The sequence below is a fragment of the Perca flavescens genome, chromosome 4, assembly GCF_004354835.1.
Source record: "Perca flavescens isolate YP-PL-M2 chromosome 4, PFLA_1.0, whole genome shotgun sequence".
In the NCBI taxonomy this organism is placed as follows: Eukaryota; Metazoa; Chordata; class Actinopteri; order Perciformes; family Percidae; genus Perca; species Perca flavescens.
The window spans coordinates 16,390,762-16,417,305 of NC_041334.1; the positions used below are offsets into that span (position 1 = coordinate 16,390,762).

General features: G+C 39.1%; 1 protein-coding gene across 1 annotated transcript in view; it reads left to right on the forward strand.

Moving 5' to 3' along the window:
• The first annotated feature begins 511 nt into the window (after positions 1-511).
• The window catches only part of ngfb (nerve growth factor b (beta polypeptide)), a 31,969-nt gene continuing 5,936 nt past the window's right edge, over positions 512-26,544 (forward strand). The window contains exon 1 of the mRNA XM_028577003.1: positions 512-709. The gene's annotated coding sequence lies outside the window, so the exon portion shown is untranslated. The remainder of the gene's footprint in view (positions 710-26,544) is intronic.

The window sequence follows — 26,544 nt, forward strand, 5'->3', positions numbered from 1 at the left end:
CCTTTGGAATTAAAATAGCCCCACATCATCACAAACCCTTCACCATACCTACAGATTGGCATGGGGTACTTTCCATAAAATCATCTGTCAATGCAAATCAAACCAGCTATTAGGCTAACTGAAATAAAACCATTTTTTTAATTAAGGCATTAAGATCAATTTCCAAAAGATGGATTTTTTTTTATTCCTCTTTTTAGTCCTAATTTTTCCACATGACTGTACATACATATGTATGTACGTATGTATGCATGTACATGTGTGTATTTATTTTACTATATATAAAAAACAATTCCTCCACACCATACAACCACATAAGTCGTTTGTTCCTACCCTCTAATACGACCTGTAGGAGTGGTAGCAGTAGTAGCACTACTGATTTGGGTAATGGTTCTCTGAACGGGAAGTACCATACTTAAACACATGACAAAGTGAATTACCAACCCTTGCTGGTGGCTGACGGTGGAGCAGGCACTAGGACCTGCAGCACTTTGCAGGCAGACACAGGCTGCAGCCTCTGGGACACTTCTCACTTACTTTCAGAACAATTTTCAAACAAGTGCAAGACTCAGAAAGGACTGTTTGGGATAATTGACAAAGAATTTGTTCTTCCCCTCCCTGGCATCTTGTGGAATTGGACACAAACTGGAATATGTTTCAGTGATCCTCGGGAGTCATACGTCAGTGGAGAGAAGAGAGAGCTTTTGCAGAGGTAGAGCACTATTTTAGCTTCACCTACACTGCATGAATCTACAGTAACTTACTACTCTTTCAAATAAAACAGCAGTAATTTAACATGTTTTGCTTTACATTAAACTCATATACACAGACATTTTTTTAATATTGTATAGTTTTTAGATTACTTTAGTTTTGTGCAGCTTTTGAGTAAAACCTCGGTTGGTGAGAAAGAAAGTGTGTTAAAGTGTGACCAAGGTAAACTTTCACATGCAACATTTGTATACTTTCTGTATTTATATTTCATTATAGTTACCTGCTGAGGACGTAGTTAAAATTGTTATGTTTTAGAAGGCTAATGATGGGTTAGATTTAGATAGGTTGAAGATCAGACCCAACAGAAAACTGATCATCTCCTCCATCCCCTTCAGAAACTGTTCTGGGCTCATCGGGTTACAATAGCACTGATCAGACTGCACTCGTCTCCTTGGGCTAGGTGATATTCTCAAAGCATTCCTGCACAGTTTTTTTTTTTATTTGGATGGCATGTTGGGTTGGAAATCAGGAGCTAGCCGCAGGGCAGTTTTACTCAAATTATGTGTGCCACGGAGTTAAAACAAATTATTGCATTCTTGACATAATAGCAGGTGATTATACTCGAGAAGACTTGCTATGCTATTTTGATAGGTAGCCTACTTTTTCCATACTCTATATTTGTCATTATGGAATAGGAATTCAAAGACACCTTTAAATCTACGTATTTTGGACACATTCCAGTATATTTTCATGAACTCGTTTGCACTCTCCAGCATTGAGAAAAATCACTTATAGGCCTACTTCTTCTAGAGGTTTGTGTGAGTGTTTTCATAGTTTCTAAGTATATCGTTGGTTTACAGGCAGAGAGAGGGTCTGCATAGTAAACATGGGAACAGAGCAACTCATTTATAAACTAAACCACATGGCTGTTATCAACTGGCAAGAAAAACAAACTGCACGATCAATAGGGAGGCTTCTTTGCACTCAAACAAAAGAGCCAGTAGTCAGTTTACAACGACAAAGAGAGTGATGAAGTCAGAGTGATGAAATCAGAGGGGGTTGAGCCGAAGGTAGGATGTTAGTCTTAGTGCTTACTTAAGGAAATGAAATGGCAGATGCAGATTTAATTGTATATCTTATATATCTACGCTGGTATCTGTGGTTGGTCTAAAGTTTTTTTTTTTTTTTACATCGATCTTCATCAATGGCAGCTTCATTTCTAGGCTAATTTTACTCTATGATGAGGGGCGGAGTTTGTGATGTAGTTCTTTTGAGGGATCTTTGAACTCCCGGTCACTAGTTCTGTGCGGTTGATGCTCAATTCTGCCTTCAAAGGGAACTTGCAGTTGTGTTTTTTGATATGGGAAGGTGATCACACACTAGGCTTGGCAGTTGTGGTTAAACTTGCAACTGGAAAAATGCACAGTAGACACTACATGACTCCTTGTAATGTTTTTATGTTAAATTATTTTGTGTTTTCTGAAAAAAAAATATATACACAACAAAACTTACACTCTAAAGGCTGCTTTTTACAAACTCAGAACTCAGAGCTTCAGATCTCGTGACTTGCACAATCGTGTGTCATTAATATGGAATCTACTTCTGAACACAGTAAAAGGTAACCACATTTGATTAAATGAAAGTAAATTTTTAGGAAGCCAAATTTTGTAAGATCCCAGGTGAGAAACATAATATCCTCAATACTATGTCAAATACACCAAGTATGGAAATTTGCTATATATATTTCACTACATGCTTCTCTGTGTCGGGACTTATGATATATGTGTAGCTGATTACTTAAACATAAAGTAATGAAATATCCCTCCAAAACTAAGGTGCTTATTAAGGTATCTGTCAAGTAGTTTCAATGGAGTCTGCACAATTATTAACGTTTAATCTCTTGATTATCTTTTTAATTAAATTATTAATTGTTTAGTCTATAAAATGTCAAAGACAAAGTTCCGAGAGCTGAAGGTCAAGTGTTCAATTGGTTGTTTGTCCAAGCAACAGTTCAGAACCCAAATATATTGAATTTACAATAATTAAACCGAAAGGTTGTCACATTTAACAAACCGAAACCAGAGAATGTTTGAGAGCAGACTGTCTGTCTGTCTCACAATTATCAGATCTCTTCACATTTTAATATTTTTCACATTTTTGTAAATAAAATTTGATGTATGTATCAATGTTAGACTGGAGCTGAAAGGGGTGGGGTGGAAGACGGAAAACGGACTGAACTTTTACCATCTTTTCTGGTATGCAGAGCAACAATCTACATCAGTGGAGTTTTTCCACTGACCAGCATTCCTCATTGCTGAACAATCTGTTCCACAGGTGGATGAACAGGGTCCAGACCAGGCTCGGACTTTTAAAGACAGGTTACAGATGCTGTATGGTCCATCTGAGTAGAACCAGGGTGTAAAGGTTTCAGCATGCCTAAAAAACAAACATCCATAGAAACATCCATCCGCTTTGGACAGTTATTTACACTGTTTTTTTATTCTCCTGCTTTTCCATTCATCAGACAGACAGGCATCTGACTGTTTCTCGTTGGTTCTGTTTTGCTGTGCTATGTTGGAGATGTAATGAGGTCCACTCCTGCCTTGCAAGATTTAAACATAAACCATTGACAGAATAGCAACTGTAGAGTTAGATTTACTTGAATCAAGCAATAGATTTACATCTGGTGGTTGTTTTAATGAGACGGTCATCCGCTACAAACCTAAGGGGTCTTTATATGTTAACAGTGCTAAATCTTCTTACTAAGATTTTTTTTTTTCCATCTACATCTTGCATCTGCAGTTTTTTTATTCTGTTCTCACATTCCCAACCTGGTGGCTAGGGGTGGGTGATATGGGAAAAAATATATCACGATTTTTTTCAGACAGGTTTACAATCCCCAATTAGTTTTTTGTTGTTAGTTTTTAAAGTCCGGGTAAAGCAAAATCAGAAAATGTGTTTTTAGAATGTTAGAAAATACTGTAAACTGTGTAAGTGTTAAATTGTGGAGTCAGACCGTTAAAGTGTTTTTCACCAGGGTCGATGATGAACTAGAGTCATCTTCAAAATCACCCCTCCCCTACTATGTAAAAACATTGTTACTACTACCATTAGAGCGCATACCCGTGAATTTATTGAAAGGTTAGCCCTACAGTAGCATCAGTGTTGTATAATTTACTCTGTACATTCCACAAGCTCTCTTAGCTCTTTCAGAGTAGTAATGAATAACCAACTTTGTTAAATGTCACAATTATATACAAGAACAATAGCCGTCAGTCACTAAAGTACCTTTCGGTCTTTGGGCCCGAACCCACTACCCGGACCGCCTGCAGTTACTGCTCACTACTGTGGGTGTGTGCTTTGTCGGTCGAAATTTACTAAAAACATGTAATCGGGCATTCAGCATTAATCTCTTCTAACCACCGATAAACTTCTACACAGATATAATTAAACACTCGGCCGAGAGCAACAACTGCGTGCTTGTGCCTTATTGCCGGTTCATGTGAAGTCCTCCCGCTGCCACCTCCCACCAACCTTGCATAGCCTATTTCTCGTATGAAATGTTTTCAGAAACACATTTCAGTGAACTATTTTCATAAAATAAGAGATCGTATTCCAAACGAGCCGCCATTATGGTGAGTTTTAAAATCCAGGAGCAGACGCATATGGTCTTATGGTTATTGGTTTATTGCAGAGCAATCGGTCGGAGCAGAGGATAGTTTAAGTTTAGTAGCGAAGATATTAACTGAATATTCAGCACATAGATGTATAATAAGAACGGTACAGCAAAGTTTGCAGTTTTGTGCACTGTAAGCTGTAGCAGGAAAAGTCAACAACACCTGTTTTTCGGCGAGTTTGTGACGTTGAAAAAAAGTTGCAATGGGAAAGGAGTCCATCTAGCAGATTTTCCTGTTAAAAAACTTGCATATATGCGCTAATTTTCGGTGTGTTGGGATTCTTATTTATAGGGCTATAGTGTCACTCACCATTATATAGCCAGTTACAGTGCCATCTGGTGGAGATCCCAATACACCACAAACAGGCAAACTGGCCAATACTCTACAAAGCTATGTCAGCTGCTATAACTACACAAAACAAAAATTATCGTAATCTGCCCTTTATCGGCAGATATTGCTTATTGATGATCAGTATTGGAGGCTAAAACCGTGATCGGGGCATCTCTAGTGCTTTGAGCTCTGTCGCTGTGAGGCGGAATTCTTCTTCAGCCCAGGGTGTGTGTGCTGGGTTAGCTGCTAACGATGGTCTGTTGCGGCGGAGCATTACTCGTATTTTGGCTTTGGGGATGTGTGCTACCTTTTAATATGTGTGCTATTATGTGCTAGCAAACTAACCCAGCTGCAACAAGAGTCTGTCACACCCATGGCAGCGGTTTGTAAAGATTTATAGCTAGTGGACTAATGACGTTTTTTAGGCTTTTGCGGGAGATCGGTGCTCATACAGAGGTAACCCACTGATAACGCTGGTGGCCATACTCAACACTTGCTCAGCAGCGCAACAATGAAGGCTTTTATAACGCTGGCTTCGTACCAAACACACAAGATGAATAGTTAGTGTGAAGTATTCACAACCTTAATTTTCTTCTGCACAAAATTAACTTCCTCTTCCCATCAATGGCAGAATCCCATTGGACAAATGGACAATGCCTTATTTGGGGGTCAAAGTTTCAAATCAAGGTTCAAATTAATTGAATTTTGGCATCAAAACCTGGCAGAAATTCGGATTAGGTCTGGCAGGAGCTAATAAATATTGATGAAAGCAGTTTTATGGTGAGCAGCTGAGGAGCACAGTGGCATAAAAAATGAGAATTTAGCCTACTACTTCACATTCTGCCTATTTTCACACAAAAGAAACACCTGGTCCATTACTGCATAGTGGGAAAACGTCAGGTTAAAGTCAACTGCATTCCATTGTGCAATCCTGTATAGTATAATGACAATAAAACAGTGAACCTTGAAATATATTCAAATCAATCTATTGAAAAACTAGCGTTTCTTTCCATGTTTAGGTGTCTTAATACACAAAGTGAATATTTTGATAATTTTCCTCCTCTCCTGTCCCACAATAGAGCAGGACTGTAATTGCCTACAATTACGGAAGTTTGTGTTATTCCTACTTTCACTGGCATCAAACCTGATTGGCCACCCTTCATGTATAATTGCATCAGCATCTATCCTTCCATGCAGACATGTCCCATCATCTCTTGCAGCCTTAGGCACAGTTCAAGGAACATGGTATTCCAATTACTTTCACTTTAAACTTAGTGTTTCAAGCCAGAACTGATACTGATGATTATGGTTTTCTACTATCTGTAGATGCTGTTGAAGGAAAACCGCTAACACAGATCAATGGGCTTGTCCAGTATGCACATTTGTATTCTGATTCCACTTTTTCAAACATGTCGTTTCATCATAGGTATAGATGCTATTTGTGATCTTCTTTTTGATTTGAGCCAAATCCTACAAACAAATAGGGCAAAAGCCCAGACGACCACTAAAAGTGACAGGATACAAACAGTCAACATCAAACTCCGCACCACATATGCATTTCTACATACACAGTGCCGCTTCTGTGGTGTCACTTTATTTACCTTCCATAACAGCAGGGGTGAATTTATTTGGAGAAGGTGTAACCATAATATAAGCCAGGGATACGGAACGCTGCAGTGAGGAAAACAAAAGGCTGCAGTAAAAAAGAGCTACAAAGGTGTTAGGGTATGTGAGGAACTCTTTGATTGGTCATAAAGGTGCAGATTTGGAAAGGGGTTGCCACAAAATGTCAAAGCAAAGATGGAAACAAAAGCCAGAAAAAGGAAATGAAGACCTTTTTACACAAGGGGATGGTTAAGGCCAATTTCAGACTGTCTCATACTTGAAGCTGCGGCACAAAGAATTTAAATAGGGTTAGCACTTGACAAAGTCCAAAGCCAAAATGTGGTACTCTAACTGCATGTGTACTTTCTGCCAACTTTCTATCATCCTCTTTGGCCCCTCTGCATGCTGGTTTCCATTTGGTGAAACTGAAAACAGTATTTGGGTGACACACAAAAGAAGAGACCACAACTCAATATCTTACAAAACAACACAGGGAGGGGCTGCTGCATTGTTCTAATACCAAGAATATATTGTGGATAATCTTTTCAGACAAACTATCTGACACTGAACTGGTGCTCCTGTGTACAGTAGTACTGCTGAAACCAACAGCAATAACCAGTTATATAAAAGAAAAGTGTAAATAGATGAGTCCTCTTCAGCATTTCTACAGCAAAAATGTCTTAAACGGCACATCATTTTTAAGGATATGCATGACTTTTAATACGACACTAATAGACTCACTGGACACAGGAGGATGTAAAAGTCTGGCCAAGTAATTTCCTTCAGTGAAGGGAGAAATCAAAGCAGCTATTCTGTCAAAGCGTTGAAAGTCCTATCTGATCTGGCATCTGCCATTGTAATGTCCTCCAATAATTGAATTGGCCATAATCCGGAAAAAATAAAATCTGTGGGATTGCACTCATTATCATCAGGACAACTTGTGACAGCATCAGGTCATCAAGGCTGTTTCAACTCGTCTGGGCCAAAGTTAATTCACAAGTGGATATGAAGTTTATTTCATGAGACTGGGGTCTGCCAAGGTTTGATCACAAACTAAACTTCCACTACATTTTTGAACAACACACACACTGACCCCCTTGAGTCATTGTTGTAAGAGTTTATTTAACTAATTTGGAGTCCTTGAGCGGAGTCCGTTTTTCCGTTGAGCCTGTTGTGTTTACTAAAATTGTGTATAGAGAATGGGGTCAGCTGTGTTTCCTCAGCGCAGTGAGACCAAACAGCCATCAGTGAGTAATGAAACTGTCATTGTTAAATCTGCCATTTATCTCTCATTTGACATAGATTTAGTTGCGTGTGATCTTCTGTATAGTCTGTGATCAACAGGAAGTAAGACCTCTTGTGGAAACTACTCAGCTTATAAAAGGCTAAATCACAAATCTACATCATAATTTCTGCAGATTGTGTATCATATCGCAGGAAACAAACAATAGGCTTCTATTGTCATCTAGATGTTGCAATCAATGTATCTACTCAGTGATAACGCTGAAGTTTCTATCTGTTGCATCACTAAAAGCATTGGATAAAAAAGTCAAGACCCATCTTTGAGCCTTTGCTGACTAACTGGCCCTCCCTGAGTTTCCTCTTTGGCTGCACTCAATTTGGTCTCAGTTTGGACCTGATGGGGTCTGTAGGTCTCAGTGCCAGGCAGACTTTCACACATCTGTATTAAATCACAACTGACTGCCAGCAGAGGCCCCATTTCTCAACCAAAGGTCATTTCTTGTTGGAAAAAGTTTCCCACATAGTTGTCTGATAAAAGTAAAACTCAACTACATCCAACAGGACAGGAATCGGGCAAAAAAAGAGAAATTATGTGCTTCAATTGCATGCCATTATCCTTTTTAACATGTTTCCTTTGACTAGTTGCCAAAATACAAAATAAGAGATTTCACTTCCCTACAAGTGGAGGACAAGCTGAGGCAAGTATGCAAAGGCTCAAAATCTTAAAAGGTAACCTTAAATGTGTTGCAATGTTCACATGTGTTGAAGCAGACTATGCGATACCATGTGTTAGCATGTCTACTAGCATTTGAGAGGTAACCGCAGTAAGAAAATTGCTATGTGCAACAAAATTAACGTGTTGGAATATTTTATAGTGGTTTTCGCTAGTATCTGTAGAAAGAACTGAGCTTTAAAAATGTCACTGTTTCCATTCTACAGTCAGCTCTTTATTAATTTTGACTTATAAAGAAAATAATCACTGGGCAAAATCTCACATGTAGTAACGTCACATTAGTCTGAAGCTCTGGTGTGAAGGTGACATTGCTTCTTTGTTTAGTTTTTTTCCGTTTCCTTCCTGTGTGCCTACTTCTGTCAGTCGTAAAAAAATTAAAAAAAATTTAAAAAAAACTGCCTGAGGAAGGAATATACCATTGCCATATAATTAAAATGATGCCCTATTTACCTTTGACTGGAAACTCTTCAATTTAAGAGATCTTTATGCATTCCTGTGTCTTCCTGCCTGTCCTTGTGCATCTATGAAATCACCACAGCAGAGCTGCGTGCATGGTTAATTAATGGATTCCTAGCCATCAATTAAGATGTGTGACTCAAGAAACTGACATACTGTAACAACGACAGAGGCTGAAACCTGAAGGAGCAGCTCAAGTCTAATTATAGTGGCAAGCAGCAATACTGTGACAGGCTAGCAATTTAGTCACAAGGCGGAAAAACTGATTTGAAAGTTGTTGTTTTCAGAAATTATCGTTAGGGAGTGCCATTTGAAACAATTCATCCTCATGGTAATTAAGAGGTTTTTCAAAACTTTTTAAATTCAGGTGTTTGTTACAAAGCTATATTACATTACTATAAAGTCTGCATCACTTTAGATGACTTTAAGATCAGGATTGTGGAGTACAAAATCTACACAATGTCACAGAGATGTGATATCATTGACAATATTGAAAATAACCCTTCTGCTATGTAAAAAATCATTTTCTAAATAATTTCTTTTATGAAATTGGGATACAATTTAAAAATAAATGAATGGAATTCTTCACAAGTCATCTACTACATGTCATCTGTGTCAAATTTATTTCACATATATTTAGATAAAATACAGCTTTAAATATGAAGGAAGATGTTTACAGTAGCATTTAAAGTTTTGTGTGTTACGCATTAATTGTGATAGCTAAATAAACAGATATTAAAATGTAGGCTACTCAGTCTAACTAATTGCACTGAACACAAAACGCACCTTAAAGTGCCCATATTATGCTTTTTTGCCCTTTCCTTTATTGTGCTATATATCTTTTTTGTGCATGTTATAGGTTTACAAAGTGAAAAAGCCCAAAGTCCACCCCAAAGGGACTTACCATCTCCAACAGAAAACACTGTTCACAAACTGCTCCAAACAGCTCTACTGTAGTCCAGCCTTTACTTCCGTGACAAACTTGTATCACGTTGTAACACGTTATAATGCTCGCCTAGCTGCATCACCCTCATACTCTGCTTCTGACTGGCTAGTAGTCCTTACCTAGCTACTGCACATGTGCGACTTCCAACAAAGATGGAATAGAAGTGAGAGAGAGAGAGAGAGAGAGAGAGAGAGAGAGAGAGAGCAAAACCTAACTTTACTTTTAATGATATTAAAAATTGTCTCGATCCCGTGAACCCAATCTTGTGTCTCGGCTTGTGAACTGGGTGTCATCACGCCCCTACATATACACAAATAATTTTTCACTGTTGGGCACCAAGAGTCTGGTTAAACCTGATTTTAACCAATTAATTACTGTCTGCGATATAATCGCGAAATCAGCTGTTAGCCACTGGAGTGGTTATAATGACCAAAGTTTCCCTCAGTAAGTCAAAAGTCTCAGTCTGTCCTAACTACACGTGTGGTCCAGACCTGAGTAGCTGAGGGGGCAGGTCATTATCGATAACTAAGATCAGAGTGCCTCTTTTCTTTACTCTTCTTCTCTTTCTTCTTTTACTAACACACACACACACACACACACACACACACACACACACGACACAGGCTAGCCGCGTAGCTCCCGAGCTAACGCTGTAGTTTAGCCACGTGGAATCGGATTACGTTCGTACAGAGCTAACACAGGAACTAGCTACCATACCGGCTAAGCGTGCGCGTTGCCTAGCAACCCCCCGGCTTCTTCGGCCCTTCTCCTTGCACCCCGCACCACTACCGCCCTCTTGAGGCTAAATAGTTTTGTGCAGCTCACAGGAGTAGCCATTTTTGGAGTTCTTTTTGTGTTAGAACTACATTTCGACACCACCCCTCCTTTTACACACACACACACACACACACACACACACACACACACACACACACACACACACACACACACACACACACACACACACACACACACACACACACACACACACACACACACACACACACACCTTTGTTTTTGCTTTGTTTTGGTTGTGATATTGTAAAAGATATATAAGTTTATTATCGAAGGATTATTGATTAGCTACTGATAATTGTGACGTTAATAAATCTTATTATACTTAATTAGCAGTTGCTTGTGATTATTTGTGTACTTTTTGTAATAATTGCTGGTCGATCAGGTCCGTGCTTGGATTCACCCCTTCCTTTATTTCCTTTTTAAAGGATTACCACAGAAATGAGACTGTTCCACAGTTTGATTATTGGTACCTGACTTGCAGGGTGGTGCCCCGTTTTGATTGTTTGTCGATTTGATAAAGTTATTAGTAACTATATTCATAACTTTATTAATATTGATAAAACATCTTTGATAATTTGCCAATGATCAAATCTGTACCCTACGAGAATCCTACATCACTTTTGTTAACAATGCAAGATAGGGCATTTTTACTGCATTCATGTGATCACAATGCTTTAACATTATTTCATAAAGATCCCCACATTTTACTGTGGCTGTCGTTGCAGAAACCTCTGAGTTTGAGGGCTTAAATTCAGCACAAAGCTATGCAGTTTTGCATGAATGACCACAGCAACGTAATGAGAAGCATGTCACTCAAAGCCAATTGGTGGCTTTCAGATAAAGTCACCTGCACCTCCCTTCCTCATTGAATAAAGGCCAGCCATGGTGGATCAGGTTACTAGAAGGGCTGTGTGACTTTTACCATATGAATGAAGCCACAGCCATTTTTTTCAGAGAGAGGTAGATTGTTCATGGTCTGCAGATTGGATTGTGTGCCACGCCACCCCAGGCTGCTTGTCAGATATCCCAGACGGGGCTCATTAAACTGACTCCATTAGAGCTAATGAGTTGTATGCCAGTGTTTGTGGGTGGCCTCTCCATTCAGGGCTAACAGACCACATAACAGATTGAGTTCATTCCCACTGGCGAGGGAAGAATGGTTTGTCTGCCTTCACTGCCTACCTGCATCTACGGGAACCTCAAACTATCCTGCAACAAGAAATGTAAACAAACTGAAACACTCTCGACAAGCAAACACCAAGCTCAGAACAACAGGCTCAGCACAACATAGATTGAAGGTGACAATAACAAACTCCCTCTCCTTCTACAATATGCAGGTGGATGCTGGGTTGAAGCTTAACTGCTATAGTGTAGCAGCAGTGTAGAGTTTGCACATGAGCAGTGCTGCTGCAGCATACAGTACCTGAGGGAAAGAACGGGCAGAGCAGTGACAGCTTAAATAGACCACCATATTGCAAAGTAGGGCCACAACAAAATATCAGAAAAAAATTTAGCAGAAAAATGCTTATTGATAATTTCCCAGAGCGCAAGAAGATGTAGGATCATATACCTTGTTTTGTCCAACCAACAGTCAAAAACACAAGGATATTATCATACAAAAGGAAAAAATGAGCACATCTTTAATTTGGGATGCTGGAACCAATTTTTTGCCATTTTAACTTGAAATATGATTAATTTAATATTTATATTGTTGCTAGTAGGGCTGCACGATATGAGGAAAATATGGGATATGCAATAACGTTGTTGAATATCATGATAACGATATTACTTGCGATAAACAGATATTGAAGTGTACTTAGTTCTGCTGCTTTCAGTATTCTGCTAAAATACAACAAATTGCTTGTAAAAATTTAAAACAAATCAAAAGGAAATAATTGCCAACGTTATTTTTATTTGAACAAATTTGAATTGAATATAAAAAAGGCACCCACTAGAGCCCTGCACGGTTCTTTTAATACCGCTCCTGTCCGTTCCCGCAGCTTGTGTTGGGTCGGGCCCGCACGGCAAATATTAGAATGTTTGTCAATAGATTGACCATTGATTTTGTGTCTTCTTCCCTCCCGCAGGGAAACTAGTTATTTTACTGTGTAGTATCAATAAATATGCATATCTGTCAGTAATAAGTAGCAAAATTACGTTCTAGTGCATAATTACATTCAAGTGCAATAATTAGTTATTCTAGTGCAATATAAGAGAAAAGTGACATTGTATTCATTTATTTATTTCACTTATTTTAGAACCATGGCTGTGGTCGGTTTTGCTCAGGTTGTTTTATTTCCTTTCGTTTCCTTGTCTTTTTTAACGCACTCTAACCGATTTCAAGTTAAAGTCCCTGTGATTGGATCCCTCAGGTCGCCGTAGGAGAAAGGGGCAGGGGCACAGTGCCCCGGGAAAGAAGTGAGAGAGAGGAAGTAGAGGAGTGTTAATAAAGTGTTTTGCTGATATTCTTATGAAACCAAGTTAGGCGAACAGTCGGTTACAGCACTGATCAGGAGCAGTGCTCCTAAATCCTAGGACCCGCTGTCTATTTTTGGACCGCCCGCTCCCAGCCCCTGTTAAAAACAGCCTGCTCCCGTGTTGGGTCCCTAATGCAGTCTTCTAACGCCCACTAAAAAAACAATGACAGTTACATATTAAAGTGCAGTTTACTGATATTTTCTTTCAACTTTCTGAGAGAACTCAGATTGGACAGATAGTCCAGCTAGCGGACTCGATTTACCCTGTAGAGATCTAAGGAGCAGTTAACCATAGTCCTCATAAATGGGCCTAAATGAGTTTAGAATGCCAACACAAAGAAAGCGGAAAGTGATGGACATCCTACCAAAAATGAGGGACATCCGGCGGAACCTCGGAAGTAAGGGTTAATGCCCGACAAGGTGTCCATTGTCAGGTATTAATGGACAATAGCGAGGCGTGAACCATCCGACTTCCGCCAAAGTCCATTAATACTGGACAATGGACACCTCGAAGGGCATTAACCCGCTTATACCATGGTCACTTGCCAAATAACATATTTTTAAAACATTAGTTTATATTTTAATTTGTTTTACAATCAAAATCAAAAGTTTGTCCAAATAACTCTGTTTCCCTGGTTATGCCTGACGGTTTGACTAATACCTGGAACAATCATTCCCATCCTATAAGGTTCTTATGCAATGCAAACTTGCCACCCTTAGCAGCAGGAGATCTCTGCTTGTAGAACCCTTCAGGTCAGCTACGAGCCAGAAAGCTAATGCTATGCTAGCAAGATCCAAAGACAATAACATTGTGTACAATTGGCAATCAGTAAAAACAATTTGACAGTATGTTGAACAACAAGACAAGCTAGCCATCCAGCCATGTCATTGTCCCCAAAACAATATAACGACTTTTATGAACAATTTTATCCGCAATGTGTAACGTTACTGTCGGCCACAGCCTGAAGTAGCGACCTGAACAGCGAACGGGATGTGAGGTAACGTTATTCGCTGTGAAATAAAGTCAGTTCAGATGGGCACTAAAACTTCTTAAATACTTCTTGCAGCTTGTGTGGTAGCGCCATCCTGGGGTGTTCAGAGGACCTCTGTATTAAAATTAACAGATTCACATTTCCTTTTTTGTTTTAATGTAGCGCATTCATTTAGAACAGTAAACTGGGGAGGTTAAGACGGAAGTGCAATGGGCAGCTACGCACAGGGTGTTCAGGATTCGACAGGTGCCTCAAACGCGCTGCAAAAGTTGCTCACTTCCAAACAAGCTCCTATCAGGGAGAGGTTGAAACCACTACAGAACAGGGGCCTGTACGACGAAGCAGGATTTGGCGTTAACGAGTTAACTTCAGGTTCAACCCAGGGTTTTCTGTACCACAACGGTGGATTAGTTGTTACCGGGTTCAATCGCCGTGGTAACTTATGATGAACACCTAATTTGGTCGGGAGCAGGTTAAGTTGGAGATTAGAGATCAACCGGTGTTAAAGCACCGCCTACTGACCAATCAATATTCAATTGATAACGGCGTCACCTTTCTTAGAAGACCAGGCAGAGCTCGGTGCACAGAGAGAGAGAGAGAGGGAGAGGGGGAGAGAGGGGTGCGCTCATAAAAGTTAAAACATTTAGAGACTGACAACCCCATTAACATTCACTGATGGGTATCTTTATGAAAGATATAGATTTTAAGCGGAGGGAATTACATATAGGCTATTTCTCGACTTCTTCAGCCGTGTGTTGCCAATACGCACATCGGTTAGAATTATGTTTCAGTGCTCGACATTAAGGCTTGTTCACTTGTCCGGGACAAGTGGATTTTTTGTAGGGCAAGTGGAAGAGAAATTGACTTACCCCACTGGACAAGTTAAAACTCAAACAAAATAAAATGATATCCATTTGAAACAAATAAATTTTTTTCCCCACAATCCGCGTCAGCGGACCACTAACATTAGACACAGCACACTGTTCATCTCATTCTCTGTAAGCGATGTAGCATGAAAGCATACATTTTATTAATGCTGATAGAGTTTGGATGCTTTCAACGGTTTGTTCGAATTCTGCATTAGCAAAACACAAAAAAAATTAAAAAATTATAAATATTTACCTGGACAAGGGACTTTTGTTCATGGACAAGTGAAACGTAAATGTACTTGTCCAAAGGACAAGTGCCTCAAAAAGTTAATGTCAGGCCCTGTGTGTTGATATTTTTTACTTTCTCTCACGATCGCTTACCACTGCTGGGGTTGCAACTGAAATAAAAGGCTAAAGCAACGACAGTTCATGGAAAGCTAAATTTTAAATTATGGTCACATCTTGTGCCTGACTGATGGGAAAGTGACCAGTGTAGTCTAATGTATTATAATGGGTGTACTGTACTGTATATTTGCCAGAATCTGCCTTTGGGGGAGGAGTCATAGTGGGGGGGCCTGGGAGTCCTACCCCAGGGAAGTTTTAAGCATCAACGACTTCATTTCCTGCATTCCGATACACTTTTACGCACCAATTTACGGTAAAAAAAAACCTTTATTCAGCCTATAGATGTTAAGAAAAAAGCACGGATGACAATTCAAAATGTAACAAAAATATAATGGAAAGTATGTTGTTACGTGTCACTGGGCATTTTTAAGTTGGTATATAGAAATCCTGGAGCTTACTATCACGTAGACTACACCACCACTGTAAGTGATATTGATAGGCTAAGCGTTGTGAGTTACGCAAAACAGCGTTGGCTTTTTTTGCCAGCTTTCCTTCCTGCATTTTGCCTGTAAAACCGTGTTTGTGTTCTTCATATTTATGTAGAATTATAGTTAGCTCTTCTTGTTTAAAATATGCGGCTCTGGTAGATGTTTGCGATTGGTCGTGGTGCGCAAACACCGCCTCTTTTATGTGAACGCGCACGCCGCTGGATTGGGAAACCCTGGGTTGATTGAACTAGTTGTTCACAAGCGTCGTGACACAGCTTATGCGGGACTGCGGTTGTTAGGTTAGGTGAAGCCAGGTAACAAATAAATCCAGGGCATGTTGATCTTGCTTCGTAGTACAGGCCTCTGGTTAGTAAGCTTTGGACTGTGTTTGTGTTTATGCGAGTGTACTCGTATGCACGTCCAGACATGGAGTAACCACCGGGAACGGCATCTCACTATGCTATCTAGCCAACAGGAGTCAACACCTTCTGTACTCATCATTCTTGGACCTGGGAAATGTCAAGGCGAAAACCATCAAACACGACTGTATCAGCCCCCCCCGAACGTCTGTGAGAACTCTGACACCGGACACTCTCAAGCTGTGGGGTGCATGGGCTCGACACAGCAGTTGGCTAGCCACTACCAAGGGCAATACTAACAGTGGAGTCCCCAGTCGGCGGTGGCGCGATCAGCATTGGGAAGACAACCATCCACCAGCGCTCCAACACCGGTCCTGCCACAGGAGGAACGCCCGCAGCCCGTTAACAACCTGGGGCTACCAAGCTCTAGCTCAGGGATGCTAACAGAGGCTCCATCAGCAGCTAGCCAACCCCCAATTCACAATTAACTGAACAGTCAGATCAAGAACATAATACCACGTCAGACTTTATAAATGGCTAATTGAACTGTAGAGTATTTCATAGGAACCGTATGTTTAAAAAGCAACGACATGTAAAGCGCTACCAAACTCTTAATCATCCCAAAGTCATCTGGGATCCACACTGCAAACCTAAGGGCCTGCTAGGAGGTCATATTAGCATACGTAGCATTCTATCTAAATGTGATCAAATCCAGCAATCACTAAGAGACTAACTTGGATTTTCTTTGCATCTTTGAAACCAGGCTACATAATAATTCTCCAATGGCTGGATTACATGTACGACGTTAAAATATCTTTAGACTAGATCTGGGGGAAAGGGTGGGGGGTGGGGGGGGCTGGTAATGTTTTATGTAAAAGAACACCTTAAGTATAAGCAAATAACATAGTCCTGTGTAAACAACTTGGAATGCATTGGGCTCAATGTCATTCTTTCTGAACAAATGTCAGTGACACTGGTAGGGATCTACAGGCCACCATCAGTCTCAAATGTTTTTTTATGAGAAGCTTCAGGATGTTCTTAAAGAATGCAGCATGAAGTCAGAAATTATTTTAATTGGAGATTTTAACTTAAACTGGTTTGATAAAACAACTTGTAAACACTTGAAAGCTTTAACTAGTAAGTTTGATCTATCCCAGTTAATCAAATGTCCTACCAGAATGGGCTCCTGAATAGCTCAGTTGGTAGAGCGGGCACCCATATATAAAGGTTTACTCCTCAACGCAGCGGCCCTGGGTTTGACTCCGACCTGCAGCCCTTTGCTGCATGTCGTTCCCCGTCTCTCTCCTCTTTCATGTCTTCAGCTGTCCTGTCAAAATAAAGGCTGAAAATGCCAAAACAATAATCTTAAAAAAATATATATATATATAAAAGGTCCTACCAGAATAACTAACACGTCGCAAACATGCATAGATCTGCTTTTTTGTAATAAATGTGATAGAATTCATAAAACATAGGGCTGGGCGATATATCGATATCGTGAGATAAGACTAGATATCGTCTTAGATTTTGGATATTGCAATATCATGATATGACATAAGTGTCTTTTCCTGGTTTTAAAGGCTGCATTACAGTAAAGTGATGTCATTTTCTGAACTTATCAGACTGTTGTAACTGTTCTATTATTTGCCTTTACCCACTTAGTCATTATATCCACATTACGGATGATTATTTATCAAAAATCTAAGTGTGAAGATATTTTGTTAAAGCACCAACTGTCAACCCTAGAATATCGCCGCAATATCGATATTGAGGTATTTGGTCAAGAATATCGTGATGTCTGATTATCTCCATATCGCCCAGCCCTACCAATGACATATATACAATATTTGCTGATGTCCTAAAGTCAACGTAGGGCTGGGTGTTATATCGATATAAAAAAATATATCGATATTTTTAAATGAGATATGGAATTAGACCATATTGCATATATCAATATAGTTCAAATTTGATCCTTGCTCCAAGCAAGCTGCTTACTCCTTTTGGATTGGCCTCTTTTATTTTATAGGCTTTTTATTTAAGATATTAAAAAAAAAAAAAAAAAAAAAAAAAAAAAAAAAAAAGGTACTCCTGTTGTTATACAGTATTTGTTTACATTATATTGTTATTTGAACAGCTGAGCATTTAATCATGAACAAGGTGAAGAAACCTGTTTATTATTTATTCATTTGATTTTGCAACTTTTCACTGAAATAGCCGGTTTCTATGAAACTACTTGTGACATGTCATATTTGGCTTTGACTTTAACTGAACTGCTCTCACTTTGCGGAAAAAAATATCGGGATATAGATCGTATATCAATATTCAGCCAAAATATATCGGGATATGCCTTTGGTCCATATCGCCCAGCCCTAATAAAACATATAATATGCTTGCAGGTCTATCAGACCACAACCTGATTCTTTTTTCTAGAAAACTGTCAAAACATAATTTACTTGTCCATCTAGACAAATTCCTGAGAAATTGAGATTACCAAAGGGTGAGATTGAAAATTTTAAACTTGCCCTGAACTAGATCAACTGGGATACCCATTTCACAAATGATGATGTCCAAGACTCACACTGGGCTAGAAAGACAGATCTTTACCTCTTTATGTAATAAGGTCACTAAAGCACTTAGAACAGCAACAGCAAACTTTTTTATTAATATAATAAACAGTGCTAGAGGGAACACAAAAGAAATCTGGACAAACATTAAAAAGCTGACATCAAATAGTACCATATGCAGGGAAATTAAAGAGTTGCAGCTGCCTGACAGGGGAATTAATGATCCAAGGGACATTGCAACAGCTCTTAATGTTTATTTTGTTGACTCTTTGAAAAATATGAAGCAAAACCCAGGTCATGTAGAACAAGAAAGAACTCCAATGTTTGTTATTCATGCAGTGTCTCAATCACAAGTTGATAAGGTCATCTGCGGCCTTAAAGGTTCCGGAGCCAAAGATACTTTTGGCATTGACTTATTATTTCTTAAAACTCACAAACAGTCTTTCATTGCTCCACTAACAAACGTAGGTGTTTTCCCAGACTCATGGAAATATTCTATTATTACACCAATCCTTAAGTCTGGAGACCCTACAATGACTAGCAACTATAGACCAATCAGTATACTCACCTCTATATCAAATATAGCAGAGAAACTGGTTGCAGAACAACTCATACACCATTTAAACACAACTCCGTTTATGTTAAATTACCTGCAATTTGGCTTCGGAAAACTCCATTCTACTGAGACAGCGATCTGCTTCTTCTTGGAAAACATAAAATCCAAGCTTGATACAGGTGGGGTTGTTGGAGCCATGTTCCTTGACCTGAGTAAGGCTTTTGACACAGTCAACCACCAGGTATTAATAACCAAGTTGACATTATAATTTCTCTGAGACCTCCTTGAAATGGATGTAATCATATCTTACTTCAAGACTACAATGTGTCAGAGTTCAAAATATAACATATATGGCTTGTGAGAATAACCTAAGGGTACCCCAAGGTTTAATCTTAGAACCTCTATTATTTAGTCTATACATAAATGACCTGGCTGTCTACCAACAGTGACCTGCCAGCTGTATGCGGATGATGCTGCGCTATATGTACACACAAAAGACAAAACGCAAGCTGCAAAACAACTAACAGCTGTTATGAGTAACGTGTGCAACTGGTTAGAGAGCTCTCACTTGCACCTAAATGTGTCCAAGACTGTGTGCATGTATTTTTCAAAAAGGGTAAATAAGTCTGACACAGACCCCAATGTTTTTGTAAGGGAGAAAACGCTTGAAGTAGTTCAAGAGTTTAAATACCTAGGTGTGATCTTGGACTCACAACTGAACTTCAAGCAGCACATAAAAAAACTGAACAAAATGAAATTTAACTTTTAATTTTAGATATATTAGAAACAATCTAAATTTTGAATCGGCTAGGCTATACTTTGATGCAATGATTATGTCTCACATGACCTATTGCATAACTAGTTGGGCCACAGCATGTAAGACAACTTTAAAGCCCATAGAGATAGGGATGGGCATTCGATTACATTTTCTTAGTCGATTGTCGGGAGAATTAACGATCGACTATCGATTAATCATTAATATTTTTATATTAAAATTATTTATTTATTTAACTTTTTATAAATTAAAAATGCAATGAAAATACAAAAATACAGCGTTTTTATCCTCGAAGAGATCTTAATTACAAGAAGAACAACTTGTGGCAGTTAAACTGGAGGTTATAGATATAGATATAGATTATAGATATACGCGCTGTGGTGCAGTGCTCTGAAGCAGCCGAACCTGCAGCTGCGAGCCGGCGTTCTTAAACAGACTCTCGTTTGTTCCAAAATAATAAATAAAAAGAATCATGTAAAATAATAACTTAACCAAAAACATAATAATACTTAGATGTGACAGGTTTTGTCAAAATGTAACTCAAAACTATTCAAGGCACGGACAAAGCCTAATAACAAAATAACCAGTAGGCTAACTCACATACAACTTCTGCACCAGTCTACTGATGTGTGTTGAGAAAGATAAGCATGTTGACATGATCTGGGGTCAGACGCAACCGTTACCTGGTGACCGTCAGTTCAGCCGCCGAAAACACCCGCGTTGCCGGGATGCACAGGTACCTCCGTGCTAACCTGGCCAGGCCAGGAAACCTTATTCCGTTCTTCGTAGTGAGTTTCTACCAGTCTGGTGATGGTACGTTGTGACAAAATGGGATATGCTGGTTCCAATATACATCTCAATGAACTTGGGTAATTTTCTCTGCTCCGTGCTAACGTCGAGTTTATTGGCGTTTTTCCATTACATGGTACCTGCTCGACTCGGCGCACTGTGCGTCCCTTTTCCATTGCAGATTTTAGTATCGCCTCAGCTTGGCTGGTCGTCATAGCGACTGCCGTGGGCGTGGCTTGGTAGCGTTGCATTTCCCCCGACTCATTTCCAGGTTCTCCTTCTCCGTAAACAACATGAAATCAACAAGATAGTTAACTTTTCCTGCTCCAGATTTCCCACCGTGGTCAGAAAGAACAGGGGAGACACTTTGTTTCTCTCACTATATGACTCCAGAGTCGCTACTCGCTGCGGAGCTAATCGCCGGCACTCTCTCACTTCTCCCTCGCTCACCAGCTACACACACACACACACGGCGACTCGACACACACACCCAATTGCACCTCCACACACCAGCACACAAGTATAAACATCAGGCCACTTGTATGCTACGGAGAAAGCTCTGCGTGGAGCCTCCGGCAGCAAAAAAACACCACTGGCTAAACTATTTAAAAATGCCGTCTGTCGCTAGCAATGCAGTGATCAGTGACGATTCTTTCCGACCAATCTGTAGCCTGCAGGGTTTCACGTCACCTTCTCGGCTCGCCTCAGCTCGCTTGGAACCTCGACTGAGGAGGTACTAAAAAAAGTTCCTGTTAGCAGGTACCAGGTACTTTTTTTCGTAATGGAAAACCAAAAAAGGCGAGTAGAGTCGAGGTTGAGACTGAGAGCAGGATGCACCGCGGCCGCCACCGACATTAACCAGGGTCGGATGCACTTTGTTTAGTGGTCGGCTACATCATTTGAGTCGTGGCCGTGTTGTACTTATACACGGCACCTCCGTGTTTGCAGTGAACTAAGTCGGTTTTTTTTTTATCAAAATGGTCCCACGCCACACTTCGCCGTGTCCTCTTCATGATTACTTTTGAAATCAAAACGTAAACTCGCAGCCGTATATTGCCCCCAGGTGGTAAAATGTTTAGTTGCTGCCACACTGTGAAATTCATTTAATTGCTTCAAGACTCACACTAACACTACTAATAATTAAGAGTAAAACCTTTTAATATACATTTTTTTATTTAACTGATTCATTTGTATATGAATATTTACATGTATTTAATTATTTATGTATTTATTGCCTCATTTATTTATTTAATGATGTATTTCAAAGGCATATTTATTTATTCATGTATTTATTCATTTAATTTAATATTTAATAAAACGGCATTCCATAGATACATAGCAGCAGAGCTACACACAAGCTATGCTGCAAACAATAATGATATGAGGAATACTAAATAAGTTGTCACATATCCATTATTTTTTAAATACCCTTTATATTTAGCCTAATATTAAGCTAAACTGAAAAACCAAAGAGGAAATATGATGCAAAACCATTTCAGCACTAACGTCACACGAATACATTCTTATCTCTCAGCATTTAAATTGTTGTGACCAACAACCAAACGAGATTTAAGCTCAGAAACAACAAGAATTGATTCACAATTCACGCAAATGGTGCATGCAACGGTCTAACGTTATAATATAAACATAGCAGATATTAGCAGCCAGCAAACACCAAAACAGCCAGCAGCCTGCGAGTCCTTATAATTTCCAAGCACAAACACAAACTGAACAAAGCCAAAACATCAAGTCACGATAAGCATGTTAACATCACCAGCAAAAAGTTAAGTAGTTACTTAGCTTGTTAAACGAAGCGGTGATTCTCGGCGTCTCAGCGTTGATTAACCCTTTGGGTAATTATTAACCTTAGCTAGCGAGTTCCAAAGGTTTGTATCCCCGGCCTGCAGTGACTGACAGTTGACCGACCTCTGAGAATGGAGACCTTGAAAGCAGCACAAACACGAATATAATCTCATATAGCGACATGATGGTTGTTAGCAGGTGGACTATAAAATGTTACATTAGTAGTCACTCAGGCAGCTTGTAAATAAGAAAACAGGGCAGGGACAATTTAAAAACCCGCCTAGCTAGAAAATGGTGCGTTCAATGTAAAGTTTTGAAGTGTGTACTGGCATTTTGATCGTTTTCTTTTATGCAATCCTTAACATTTTCCTGGATAATGTCACAATGCTATAGGTGTATGTGACCATCAGTTTTACTTATTTCTACTTTGGTTTTTGAGATCCGGATTTCTTCATCCTAAGTTCTCACTAATAACTAAAGTTAGTCTGATGCCATGTACACATAAAAATGGCTGCCGCTCTGACCATTCTGTGTCGATTTAAATGGGAATTGCCTTTCTATCCATTTTATTTCTATAGTTTGGAGTCTTGTTGATACATGAGCTTCAAGTTTTCATAATTGTGTGCATAGTTCTTTTTTGTGTGTATACAATGGAGAAAAACTGTAATACAGCATTTTTTCCAGGAATGTCACCAGAGACCCCCAGTTCACAATGTAGCTACTGCTAATATTTCAATTCAATGTAATATGCAATACATCAGCCCAATTGTGTGCCTCTTTCAGCGATAGTGACTTAACAGACATTTATTTAAATTAAAATCTTTGAGATTACATCTTAAGTACATTTTTGGTTTTGAATGCAGGACTTTTACTTGTAGTGAAGTATTTTTACAGTGTGGTATTAAAGGATCCGATACTCCTTCCACCACTGCTGATCCAACATTGACTCAGAATCTGAAACTGAATCAATTTATAACAATCTCACCTCAAGATCTATTTAGTAGCTGTTCTGGAGGTTTTTACTATATCACAGGATCCTCATCCTCAAGTATGAGAACAGACGCACAGTACAAATTAGTAAAAAAAAATTAAATACTATTTTACATTAATTGTATACTATATGAAGCTTGAAAATATTAAATATAAAAAAGGTCCATCATTGCCTACACTCTACATAAATGTATACCTACACAGTGTATTGAGACACAATCACAAATAAAGTGAGGATACAGGTTGTGGATGTTGCTAATAAAATAGAGAAGTTGCACTTGAAGGAATAGAATTAGGTGGTGGGTATAAGGTGTCCTGTAGCAGTGTTACTGTAGCAGCATGAAACATAACAACACTTTTTGCTGTACTTCTAGCATTTGTCCCAAATGAAAGTGAAGAGCATTGCCCAGGAACAGCCAGGTCTTGGAAATCTTCCACAAGGATCTTGTTCATTCTGATTCAAGAACATTTCCTGCAGTGTTATCATTGGCACATTGTACTGCAAACAATCTGTTTAACATCATCCCGACCCAATGGTGTTTTATTGGCTTAGGTCTGGGAAGTGACAAGGGTTGTCAGGAAGTTAAATTCAAACCAAAACTACTAGTACTACTACTCACAGAGGCAGCTACTGTAAGGCGTGCCACCTCGTTCACTGCTGCAGCATCACCTTTATCTGACCAAGCTACATTTTTCCACTCAGGTGGCCGTGTGCTGCTGAAGCTCATCTGCTTCAAGGCTCAATGAGTAGTGCGATGTGGGATGCCCCAGTGCACACTAATGTTGTACAGCGACGTTATGTGCATATTTGTAGCCCACCTAGTAGCTTGAATGAATGTTGCCATTCTCCTCTCACCATATACGAGACTGCTGACTGAATGTTTCTTAACCACTGAGTAGCTGTTACAGCTGTGTGTCGAGGGACAAAATCTGATCCTCAAAATAACTGAGACATTTGTTTTCTATTAACATGATTGCTCTTTTGCATGATATTATAAAATAATAATGTTGCAGCTTCAAAATAATAACATAAAGCACACATATTCACATCTTCACACCTTTTCAGAGATATTAGCTTTAGTTATACATGAATGAGTTTGTACTTCTGTATTTCTCTACTGTAGTACGGTTGATCTATGACATATTCTCTTATTTCATAGTAAATCTCATATGTGTTTTTGTGGCTCAGTTGCTAGTATTAACTAGCAGGTCAAGTAGCCTAAAGTTACTAAACTATGATGAACTACAGAGTTAAGATCACATAAATATAGGCATTATTTAAGTCACTGTATGATATTGCCGACATTCACTGAATCATTTTTGTCTGTGATTTACACAAAATCTCAGGTACTGTCTTTCACGAATATCACACTTCTTGTCCATTCCTGTCCACTCTGTTAGAAAGACTGTAATTGAACCTTTCAACCCTGTTTACTTCTGTGTGCAAAAGATTAGGTGAGCACTCAGTTTTTTTTAATTATTATTATTCATAGCAACACCTACAGACACAGATGTTTTATAGCCTGACACGTGTGTGCTGAGGAAGGCAATTCCCAAAATGTCCATTAATGTTGTGGACTGAGGCGAATACTCTAAAAAAAAAAAAAAAAAAAATATTTGTCATGTAGATGGGTCTGTTGTCATTCGAGCTCAGCTCACTTTTAGGACATATCCTCCAGGAAGAGATGGCCTAAAAGTGCCATTAATCTCACATGTCAACAAAACCATCTCCATGACTACTAAGAAAACTCCATCCACTGATGGATACTGAAAAAGCCATTAAGTCAACCTTGAGTCAGTATTGTGTTGTCAAAACTATTTCCAAGGCCAAGAATGAACTTCAGTGGCTATAAAATTACACCCTTCCACCATGTTTCAAGAAAATCGGGCCAGTAGTTTTTTTCCGTAATCCTGCTGACAGACAAGCAAACAATCAAACAAACCAACAAAACGACAAACCGAACCAAAAACAGAACCTCCTGGGTGGAGTAGTATCAACGTAGTATATAATTATTTTGTACGTATACTTAAATAGCTGTCTACAAATACATGTATTGTATGCATGGAGGCTTTTTTTTGGAGACAGTTCTTTCATTTATGTTCTTTAAACCTACTTCAGTAGTGTCAGTGGTGACAAATAAACCTGGAATACACAGCTGGAAAAGGCATCTTGTTAGTAGCATCACATGTTTTACACCAACGACAACAGTTTGGTAGTCCAGCAGTTAATTGACGAAAAGGAGTTACAGTTAGATTTCATTACAGGATAAGAGAACATACACAGTCACAAAAACAGGGTGTCCCGCTCGTTGAACAGCCCGTCCTGCGATTGAAAGGTTACAGGTTTAAATCCCATAACAGCCATCGAGACCACGGTTGTTGATGTCCCGTAAAGTGAGAAGACTTCCTGTGCTGGCATAAATTCTTTACAGGAGTACACTGGTGTCATTTAGATTTACAGCCCATTTACTTCTGTTTATATATGGCTTACATTCCAAATGAGCTTAACATACTCAGTGTTTCTACTCTCCTCTGCCATGTTGGAAACTACTACTTGCAAAGATATCCTGAATTTAAAGAATATATGAGTATAATTGAGTTCTGTAAGGCACAATGTTTTCAGGGGTTATTTCTTAGCTTTGGTTTCTGTGGATGTCAGGTGATTTACACAAAGTAACACAGTCTGCTGACACTTAAGCACACTTGAGCACAGTGACATAAAGATGAAGCAAAAATGACAGAACAAAATTCAGGCTTCTGGTTTACTGTGACAGATTATCTTCCCCGAATGGTGTCTGTGTTTCTTCACTGCACAAAAATGAATCGTGGCACTTTGGATGTAGGAAATCAAGTTTAATGGAATCATTTAACAGAGAGAGACAAAACAGACAATGAACAGCGTTATAAAGATTTAAGAAAATGTTATGTAGTGTGGACAACTCCACTGGCGTGTGTATGTGTCTTTATACACAAAATACCTAAAAGATCTGGTTCCTACAAAATATTCAACTTTAAATGTCTTGCTATATAGCTTAAGTCTTA